Below are 10761 nucleotides of genomic sequence, written 5' to 3' on the forward strand. Positions count from 1 at the left end.
TTCTAAAGAATTAGGCATTAAACTTGAAATTTAACTCAAACTTCCTTCGATTAAAATAACACTTTCCCTAACTGTATTTCTATTACAAGTATAAGAAAGCATTAAGTTGGGGAACAATTTCTATATCAGCTTTTTGTCTCCATCTTCCATTCCTTGTGCACGCTACAGACACACATATACACGCATACAACACACACATGTACAATTTGGATTTTTACTGAATAGAAATAGGACATTGATTTTATATATATATGTACATATATAATGAAAAACATAGAAATATATATTTATGTACATATACTTATATATTTCAAGTATATATGCATACATACACTTATATATGTATATATGATGTGTATATATACACATATATACATATATGTATATATAGATATGTATATATGTGTGTATATGTATATATGTGTGTATGTATGCACATATATACATGTGTATATACATATATATGCATATATACATATATATAGACCAAAACATATATATGTATATACATATATATATATATATAGACCAAAACATTCCTTCTATGCTCTTTTTAAATATACTACATATACTTTGATACCAACTTTCTTCCTTTTTCTCTTTTCCTTTTTTTTTGGTTTTGAGGCCACATCAGAGGTGCTTGTATCTCTGTGTTCAGAGAGCACTCCTGGGCAGATCAGGGCTCATAATGGGTTCCAGAGATCAAAACCTACTTGATCCAGTGCAAGGTAAACACTTTACCTACTGTACTATCTCTCTGGCCCTCTACACTTTATTATTTAGATTATCACTGCTTTTTGGTAAACAGATGAATATTAGATTTATTTACTAATGTTATGATGACCAAAGATTTCTAACAATAACCAATATGGAAAGAAAAATGATTATCATAAGCCTTATTCTAAAACATTATTCCTTTTATTTTTTGTATATCCTCTATTTGACCATTCGAATCCTTTCTATGACCAAAAAAAAATAAAAGAGTAGACAATACTTAGTAGGAAATTTGTATATTTTATCATCTTTTTGCCCAACTTCCCTATCTTGTGACAGTGAAATTACACAAAATTTCTCAGACACAATGTGTCACTAATGATAGAAAAACAATACACAGTGCACTGCCATCTATCTTATACTCACACTTATACCAACACACAAGGAAACGCATAGCACAGTAGAAGTTCCTTTGTGTGACTAAAATCAAACAAAACACAAACAATGGCAGGATTACTATGACAACAGAGTGCATGACATGGTTTCTGGGAACCTTTGGCAGCTGTCTTTAATTTTCAGTGTTTACTCTGTTACTTTATATCATGTTAGCAGTTCTGTGGATTTCCAAATGTGTGCCTTGTTCATGTAAAGAAGTTTCACTAATTCCATTTGGGTTTTTATCACTCAGATAGAACAAAACACATGAATAATGCTTAAGCATTATTATTGGAGACATCTTCAGACACCTCACTTAAAGAAAATATATAATTATTATCTCATTGTACTATATGTTATGGAAAACCAGTTATAGTGAGGCTACGTTGACCATTCTTCTTAAAATTAATTACAGCAGAAATCTTCATTTTAGAGGTGCACATGGATTCCATGGATTCCATTCCAGAATTTTTCCCACCAAGAAAAGATAGTGTCATTTTTTCTTGGTGGAAAAAAACTCTGAATTTACGTTACATTCAAATTTTGAAATTAGGTTACCACATTGAAAAACAATCGGTAAAATCAATTTAACCTCCCCAAACAATCCTGTGATATAAGTATTTCTCTTAATATTAAATATAAAAAAAATTGGATATAAAGACATTAAACAACCTTACTTAACCCACAATTTCAAGGACATACACCTTGGATTAAAAGATAGTTATTCTGAAATCTAATTAAATTCTAATGGAAGCATATATCCTAGCTTTTATGCATATGTGAGCATAATTCAAAAAATAAGGTTTTGGGAAGATCTTTGCCTAATAAATATTTTATGAGGGTAAACAGTGCAACTAATAATAGTGTTATTGTTCTCAGTCAGCATTAGGTTTCTGTATGTGTGTATTAAAGAACTTAGTGATACCTTTTGTAAACACTTTTGATGAATGCATTTAAAGGGCAAATATCATCTCACAGATTACCTCCAAAGATATTTAAAAGAAAATGGGAAGATGTGAATGTTTTGATCCCAGATTACATTCAGTATTTTTCAAACATTACTCTAAGACACCTGATAAGTCTGCATTTGCTTTGGTATATTTCATTTCATTTCATTCATCATCCTGTTATTCGTCAATTGCCTCAAGCAGGCCCCAGTAACGTCTCTTTTTTTTTTTATTAGTGAAACACCATGAGGTACAGTTGTAGATTTACAATTTTTTGTGCTTGGGTTTCGATTATACAATGATCAGATACCCATCCCTCCACCAGTACCCATTTTCCACCACCATGGATAATATCCCCCCACCCCATCCCCCCATCCTCCCCTGTCTCTGTGGCAGGGCAATCCCCTGTGTTCTCTCTCTCCTTTTGGGTGTTGTGGTCTGCAAAAGAGGCATTGAGTGGCAAACATGTTCAGTCCATAGTCTACTTTCGACATGCATCTCCCCTCCTGGGAGGATCCTCCAAACATCCTTTATTTGGTGCTCCCTTCTCTATCTGAACTGCCCTTTCCTCTAGGATACCCCGCTGGCCTCTAAATTATGGAGTATTCCTCCTGGTGCTGATCTCAACTATTCTTTGGTATTAATCTCATACTTTGTTACTTTATATCCCCCAGATGAATGCAATCTTTCTATGTCTATCCCTCTCTTTCTGACTCATTTCGCTTAGCATGATACTTTCCATAATGTACCACTTGTATGTAAATTTCATGACTTCATCTTTTCTAACAGCTACATAGTACTCCATTGTGTAGATGTACCAAAGTTTCTTTAACCAGTCATCTGTTCTTGGGCATTCAGGTTTCTTCCAGTTTCTGAATAACGTCTCTTTCATCCTAGCCCTGAGATTATATTCAAGGCTCTTTAGGAGAATGAGACCCATCATTCACATCATTCACAGGGCAGTCTGGCAAACTCCCCGTGGCGTACCAAATATGCCAAATACCAGTAACAATGATGCTTTGGTATAGCTTTCCACAATTCTAAAATAAATTTCTGACAGCTTGGGTGAGTTGTAAAAAAATAAAAATGAGTTGTTCAATCATGATAAACTTAATTTTGCACCTATTTGGTGGTGGTGGTGATGGGGGAAGGGTTGGGCCACACCAAGCTGAGCTTAGAGATCTCTCCTTGCAGTGCTTTGTGGACTATATGTGGTTACAAGGATCAAACTGGATGGGCCACATTCAAGGTAAGTACCTTATCCCCTATCTCTCTGGTACCAAGTTCACACTATTATTACTGTTGTAGTTTAGTTTAATGCTTCAGTCAACTTATAGTCCTTTATTGTCCAGATCAATTCTAGTTGCAATTGGAGACTAAAAGAACAACAACAACAATATATAACACATGTGTCTATCTAGCTGGCACCAGGAAGTTGTTGAGAAAGAATTCAAGAACAAAAAGCAACTATAATGCACTAAAAGGCAAAAATGAATCAAATTGTCAGAAACAAACGAGCTGAAGCCTCATAGCATTTATAAGCCTTACCTGAAAATTCCAGCTCAAGTTTCCTCTCTTGATGATTTATTGTTATATGTGGGTCACACCAGGAGATACACTATCAAGGACTACTCCCATCTTTTCACTTGAGACTCACACTCATGAGTGCTGAAAGTTGAACCAAGGCTTTTTGTCTGTAAAACATGTACTCCTGATCATTGACCTATATCTGTGGCCCTCTTTTGTTGATAAATTTTTGTTGGTGCTGGTGCTTTGTTTTTTGAGTCACATCTGGTAGTGCTCAGGGATAACTACTAGCTGTATGCTTAGGGATCTCCTGGGGGTGTTTGGTGGACCATATGCAATGTCAAGGACTGAACCAGCATTGACCACATGCAAGGCAAACACCTTAAACTAGTATTACCTCTTTGGCCCCACCTTTGGTAAATATTTATCTGAGCCATATTTTTGTCAATTATTTTATATAAATAAATTTAAAATATTGTCAATATAACATTTATTTTCCCAATTACATCATATGTTTCCTCACAGTCACTGTCACTGTCCCTGTCACTGTTCTCCCGTTGTTCATCGATTTGCTCGAGCAGCAAGAACATCCTGAGACTTGTTGTTACTGTGTTTGGCATATTGAATTCGTTATGGGGAGCTTGCCAGGCTTTGCCGTGCAGGCGAGATACTCTCAGTAGCTTGCCGGGCTCTCCGAGAGGGTCGGAGGAATCGAACCCAGCTTGGCCGAGCTGGCTGCGCGCAAGGCAAACGCCCTACTGCTGTGCTATTGCTCCAGCCCATGTTTCCTCATGAAGAATAATATGCTTTTATATATATTAAAAAGCAAATTCTTTGTTTTGTAATAAGGACGCACTGCAAAGTTTTCTCCTCCTTATCAAAAATTGATAATTGCTATATGATATGAATTTACATAATGGAATAGCAACAGGAAAAAATACTTGTATAAGGTATTATATTGGAGATACACAGCATAAACTTGACTGTAATCTTCTAAGGTGAAAAATTATGTCTTTTACATATTTTTATTTAAATTATTTAATTTTAGGCACCATGATTTACAATATCGATGATGGCAGGATTTCAGGCAAAAATAATTCCAACATCACACCCTCCACCAAAGTGTCAGCTTCCAACCAAGATGTTCCAGTACCCCCCACCCCCCACCCCCGCCATGCTATTTCCCTGTAGAGAAATACTTCTTATTCAAGACCAGTTCTCAGTTTGTGTTGTCAAATACTCGATGCTTCTTTACTATGTTACTTTATATATCACATAAAAGTGACACCATTCTGTATCTGTCCCTATCCTTCTGACTAACTGCACACTGCATGATACTCTCCAAGTCCACACACATAGGAGAAAATAGCATGATTTGATTTTTTTCTTTTAGTGTAGTAGTATCTCATCATGTGTATGTACCAGTTTCTTTATCTATCCATCTCTTCCTGGAGGCTTGGGCTATTTCAGCTTCTGGTTCCTGTGAATAGCACTACAATGAGTATAGGAGTGCAAATGTCTTTTCTGATTGAATATTTTGGACCCTTGAGGTAAATATCAAGAATCAGAACTCTTGATCATATGAGAAATCTATTTGTAGTTTTTAGAGAAGTACAAATACTGTTTAGCAAAAAAGGCTCAACCAGTAAACCACCTGCAGCAGGCAGCAGCATGGACAAGAGTTCATTTTTTCTCACAGCCCCGCCAACACTAGTTGTTTTTAATCTTTGTGATGTTTGCCAGTCTCATTGGTGTGAAATGATATCTCACTGTCATTTTGAATTGCATTTCCCTGATGAATAACATTGTGCATATTTTCATATGCATTTTGAAGATCTGTATCTCTTATTTGGGAAGATTCTGTTCACCTCTTACACACTTTTTTTTTTAATGTTGACTGGTTTTTCCTTAAGAAGTTCTACCTTTGCTTTATATTATTTATATATTAATCCTTTGCTGATGATGGTAAACAAATATTTTCTTTAAGTTTATGGGGTATCTTTTTATTCTGGCCTTCATTTCTTTTGCATCCCAGAAGCTTCTTAGTTTATCTTTGCTTTTGCTTGTTTGGACAGTGACGTTGAATCACTGAAGATACCTCTAGACTTAATGTCATGGAGGGTTTTGCTTAAGTTTTCCTCAATATAATTTACAGGTTCTGGTGTGATGTCAATGTCTTTAATCTGCTTTCATTTGACTTTTGTGTACGGTGTTAAAAAGAGGTCTGGTGATGGTGGATCGGGACCACCTAATCAGGGTATCCTCTGTCAGTTCATTGAGTCCAGCTTTTTCCTGTCCTGGAGGACCATCAGTGTGGATTTGTTCCCTACATTTTCCAGCTGTACTACCAGGCAGCCCAGTGTTGGGTCATACAGGAAATTGAAGACGCTTGTCTGGGTCATCATGGGCACCTTCACTATGGTCTTGTCATCTACAAAGAATTTCTCCTACTTGGTGTTGTCTGTGTCAAAGAGTAGTGCCCAAAGTCCTGAGAAAGTGATTTCGTGGGAAACCTTTTATGTTCTATGTTCTCCAGAAAAGAACTTTAAAGAGAGTCATCAAATCAGGAGCTGCCTGGTCAATGGCACTTCCTCAGTGTTGTGTCAAGGGTGCTTGGCTTCATTTCCAGACTAACCTGCTTATTGGGACCATTTCAGTGGATGCCCCAAACTACATCCCAGACTCTCCCCCTCCCCCCATATCCCCAGACTCTCCCTGTCTGGTACTTATGAGCTGGGGGACGCCATGAATGCCTTGGGTATTGTAGACTTGGAGAATAAGCAGACAAACCTGTTTGGCATTACAGGCTCTTCCAAACGGAAGCTGTCAAAGATGCTGCGTGTGGCCAAGCTGGAAGTCACAGAGAATGGCATGGAACTCGAGGTCCCCATAGATGACAGCGTGTATAGGAAGCTCACACCTACCATCATCTGCTTTGACAGACCCTTCCTCATCATGGTCTTTGATAAAGTCTCCTGGAGTATTCTTTTCCTGGAAAAGGTGATTTATCCTGACTAAGAAAATGTCATGTGTAGCTACAGTGGCCTCTGGATTTGGACATGAGACTGTTTCTAATTTCCTCACCCTCTCCTATTATAATAAACAGCCATCCTTACTACTGAAAAAAAAAAAAGAAGTAAGGAAAGTAGAAGAGCATAGTTTTGCCTCGCATATCTTGGTATTAGAAAATGGACTTGAATATGACAAAAAGTAGGGAATAACAAACTAAAAATACATTATCAGCAAAACTGGTTGAAGTTGGCAATGTATGAGTACGTATGTATATATATTTAAAAAAAACTTACCGAAAGCCATTTTTTTCTAGAAAAAAATTTACTTTATTGTTGTTTGGAACATCATGTTAAATAGATCAGATATTTTTCATGATATGGAGGGCATACAATGGAAGCTAGAATGAATAATGTGATAACAGGTAATTGAGTGATAGCTCAATCAACTGAGCACATGCTTCACATGCAAGAGACTCTGGGTTTGACCTCTGGAAGTTACACACGGTGCCCAGAGCAGTACAGAGAGTGATTTCAGCACAGAACCAAAAGGAGCCTTTAGGCATATATAGGTATCGGCCCAAAGAAAATAGAGAGATAGATAAAAATCAGAAACTTATAAAAATAACTTAGGCCCAGAATGTGATACTACATTTGTGAGTTGATAAACCTGAATTGTCACAGGGTTCCCAGGACAAAATTTTGTTTTTGCTGTTTGAGTCACATCTGACAGTGCTCAGAGCTTACTCCTGACTCTGGACTAATAAATCATTAATGGTACTGACTAGGGGCCCATACGTGGTGCCAGGATTTTACCCAAGGTCGGTCATATACAGAGAAAGCACCCTGATCCGTATACTATTTCCCTGGCCCAAACAAAATAAAATTTTTATTGAGAAAAATCAGTGTGGTTCTATGAGTTGTTGAATGTAAAAAGATAGAAATACAATAAATATTTATGAACTCTAAATTGGTAAGAGACATTTAGATAACAAATTATGGTACTATAAGTTACAATAGACAAATACTCAAAAAAGTTGATATGAGGAAAATGATGGACTCAATTTTGGACATGTTAACTTGATATAGTGTGCAATAATTGTAAGAACTTCATGTCAGAGCTAAAATTAACAAACACTATAGATCTGTGGGAAGTACGGAGAAGGAACTTAATCTTTGAAGTATTATTTTCATTAAGTCCCAATATCTACAGATATTTATGTGTGCTAAATTATTAAAATAAAATGTAAATTCCCAGTACTATTATCACACTGTGAGGATAAAACAAGATGGTGATTGTTAGATTTCTTATAAATTGTCAAGCCTCATATATGATACAAAGCAGATAGAGGAAATTACAGGTATCTTGGATCTTATAGTGGAATGTTATTCTCTCATGTCTTCTTTCAATGGGTAGCAAAACTGGCAAGAGTATACAAATCCTGAGATTGACCAAGTTTTATTTTGACCAAGTATTTCTATTTTACTAACTATAAAACAAGTCAAGACATACACTTCACATTTAACTGATTTGTTCTACAAGCTTCTGCAAACACAAGAATTATGATGTGTAAGAGGTAGAAGATTAAGGCAATGGTTTCTGGGTGACAAGCTATACATGGCTAACTGAACCTTAGTGGATCAGAAAGGAGGTAGAGTCAAATAGGAACCTGACCAGTGGGGAATTTAATAAAAAGGAGAAAAACATTCAACAGTGATTAAATGAATGGACTCTGGAAAAGGACAGAAGATTCTGTATATAATGAACCATAGCTCCTCACTGTGTGACACGGGGAAATTACTGAGGTTTGCTAAATCTAAGTCACTAATTATAACCTGGGCACAAAAAAGAAGGCCTGTTTTAGAGTTGTGATAATATGATACAATATGAAACAGAGTAAATGTTAGCTAACATTATTAAGGAAACAACAGCAAGTTCACTTAAGTCAGCATGAGGACATTACCAATTTCTATTTTCTAAATATAAGAACAAAAAGAGAGGAAATTAGGATCAGAGAAATAGTACAGTGGGTAAAACTGTTGTCTTGCACATAACTGACCTGTGTTGGGTCCCTGATATCCCGTACGTTTACCCAATTCTCTTCAGAAGTAATCCCTTAGTGCAGAGACAAAAATGGGCCCTGAGCACTGCTGGGTGTGGCCCCAAACAGAAAGTAATAACAAATAAGAATGAAAAAAGAGGAAAGTGGAAGAGAAAAAAGGAGATAGATACAAGAATAGGTAAATAGGGGCTGGAGTGATAGCACAGCAGGTAGAGCGTTCACATGTTCCTTGCATGAGTTGGATTCCCAGCATCCCATATGGTCCCCTGAGCACCGTCAGGAGTAATTCCAGAGCCAGGAGGAATCCACGTGCATCACTGGGTGTGACCCAAAGTGAAAAAAAAAAGGTAAATAATAAGGAATGTGATCACATGAAGAATGAAGAAAAAAAGTAACAAAGAAAAAAGTAAATAAGAGCACTGGTGCACGGAAACAGAGAAACGAGTCTTAGAATTAATACCAAGAGCTCAAAAATTCTATACAATATTCTTTTTTTTATTGAAATGGAAGAAGAAAATAAAATATAATTTGGGGAAAATTCTTACTTAGGAGATGCCATCCAAGTGGTGCTCAGGGTCCCTCCTAGCTCTTGTTGATCTACAGGGCAAGCAGTTCAATGTTAGAGTCTAAGGGTGTGGTGCTGCTCATAAAATATAATTATTTAACAAAAGATAAAAGCAGATATTAGTGAAAAACTCTTTGGAAAGATTAACAAACAGAAAGCTAATGAAGGAAGGAGACTTAGTGTTGGATATAAGGGCACTTATTAAAAGACAGTGAAATACAACTTTTTCTTTCTTATGTATTCTTTTTGCATATTTTCATAGTTATATAAAGATGCTTGTTTAAATACTGCACAGGCAAGGCTTCATAGTCCAGTATGCTTTGGCCTTTATATGCTATTACAAACAAAGAACACATATAATTAAGATCAGTGCTCTAATACAAAGCAAAAATATTATATTACTCCAGGAAACTTAAATTCTATAAAACTGAGGCTACATTCCTGCAAACTAGAAAACCTATTTTATAATCTCTATTCATTGACAATTGAAAATGATGTAATGCCAGGTTATATATCAACTAACTATTCTCTTAATGAAGCTCTGACCCAGATGTCTGAGGAATCTGACTGGATTCCATAGCACATGAAAGAAATGAATAAACTCTTGTAATCTGACTATTACAGGTTACTAAAGTCATCACAAAAATTATTCAAATTAAAGTAGACATATTATCCTTGGGAGTGAGTATTGATCATGTAACTTTATTGACTTGGGACTGAATGCTGTTTTTCTGTAAGTTGGTAAATTATACAGATTTCATGAAGATTTTCATATATAGTGACCAGGAAATGCTTTTAAACATCTAGTGTGAAACATATGTTCATTCATGGTTTACCGCAGGATAATTTGTATACTAACTGAAGTATATTTGATGATTCATCATCTCTCAAATCCTTCTCCCTCTCACACACCTAGAAAATATGTTAAGAGACACATTGGTCTCTCCCAACATACGGCTCTCAAATGAATTTTCTCTGCAATAGTTTTGCCTTGCACCCTTCCAATAATGCAGTTTATATCTCAATTTCTCTTGCACAGTTACTTGTTACCCAACATGATATATATACGCCCCTCCTACTCCTCCCAATGCCTGTGAGGCAGATGATTTCTACTTAACTCTTCTCTACGATGATTACATTCATGATTTTGACAAAAGATGCACCATTATTGTTCAGAATTTCTGCCTCCAACAATCAGAATTGCTGAAAAGGCATTGTGAAATACTTTGTATTCTGTATTTGGTTATGAGAATCATATAATGATTTTAGATCTTGGCAAAGAGTCAGATAATTACGAGATTGGTTTCCGTGCATCTGGTGTTATGGCTGTGCCGGAGAGCCACTCGTTGGGGGCAAATTGTGACCTCAGTAGGGTATGAAGGACAAGCCGGTACTACCCCCCTTCCCATGAGACTGCAGTTGCCCCAGGCTCATATCTGGCTTTCCAATAAGCTCTGAGGCAGCGGCCACCTTGCTGCAGAGGGGCAAAAAGGCGGAAGGGA

The sequence above is a fragment of the Sorex fumeus genome, unplaced genomic scaffold (assembly GCF_029834395.1).
Source record: "Sorex fumeus unplaced genomic scaffold, SorFum_2.1 ptg000034l, whole genome shotgun sequence".
Taxonomy (NCBI): Eukaryota; Metazoa; Chordata; class Mammalia; order Eulipotyphla; family Soricidae; genus Sorex; species Sorex fumeus.